Consider the following 1,320-nt stretch of genomic DNA (forward strand, 5'->3'; position numbering starts at 1 on the left):
AAAAGACTACAAAAGTAACTACAAAACATCAGAATAGACATCAAGTTCAATAGATAAACTACAAACACTATAAAAGACTACATGAATTCATATGAATTGATCATGAATTCATTTGAATTCAAGTGAATTGACATTGAATTCAGGTGAATTGACATTGAATTCAGGTGAATTGACATTGAATAGTTAATAGAAACATCGGAATAGACTATAAACACACCAAAAAACTACAAAAGTAACTACAAAACATCGGAATAGACTTCAAGTTCAATAGATAAACTACAAACACTATAAAAGACTACATGAATTCATATGAATTGATCATGAATTCATTTGAATTCATGTGAATTGACATTGAATAGTTAATAGAAACATCAGAATAGACTACAAACCCAAATAGATAGACTACAAACACTATAAAAGACTACTTGAATTCATATGAATTGATCATGAATTCATTTTAATTCATGTGAATTGACCTTCAAGTTATGTGAATTGACATTGAATAGTTAATAGAAACACACCAAAAGACTACAAAAGTCACTAAAAAACATTGGTATAGACTTCAAGTTCAATAGATAGACTACAAACACTATAAAAGACTACTTGAATTCATATGAATTGATCATGAATTGATTTGAATTCATGTGAATTGACATTGAATTTATGTGAATTGACATTGGATAGTTAATAGAAACATTGGAATAGACTACAAACCCAATAAATAGACTATAAACACACCAAAAGACTACAAAAGTAACTACAAAACATCGGAATAGACTTCAAGTTCAATAGATAGACTACAAACACTATAAAAGACTACTTGAATTCATATGAATTGATCATGAATTCATTTGAATTCATGTGAATTGACATTGAATTTATGTGAATTGACATTGAATTCATGTGAATTGACATCTATACATGAAAACACAAAGGATTGATGGCTGACAAATTCAGCTTTATCTTACTAAGCACTTCACACCCTCACGAGACTTCTCAACACGGCTTCAGGCTGCTCCTGCAGTACTTTACCATCCCCCACATCATCCACATGGACTCCACTGGATTCCACTGGATTCCACTGGATTCCACCGGACTTCACTACATACTGGCAATATCCACAAATCTGGACTCCACTGGACTCCACTGGATTGCAAGCACAAAACTGGACTGGACTGGACTGGACTGGACTGCAAATCACAAAACTGGACTGGACTGGACTCCACTGGACTCTCCCAACACAAAACTGGACTGGACTGGACTGCCACAGACCTAAGTTAATCCAGAATTCCTCTTCAAAACAAAAAAAAAATTGAAGTA

The sequence above is a fragment of the Laccaria bicolor genome, genomic scaffold, assembly GCF_000143565.1.
Source record: "Laccaria bicolor S238N-H82 LACBIscaffold_15 genomic scaffold, whole genome shotgun sequence".
Taxonomy (NCBI): domain Eukaryota; kingdom Fungi; phylum Basidiomycota; class Agaricomycetes; order Agaricales; family Hydnangiaceae; genus Laccaria; species Laccaria bicolor.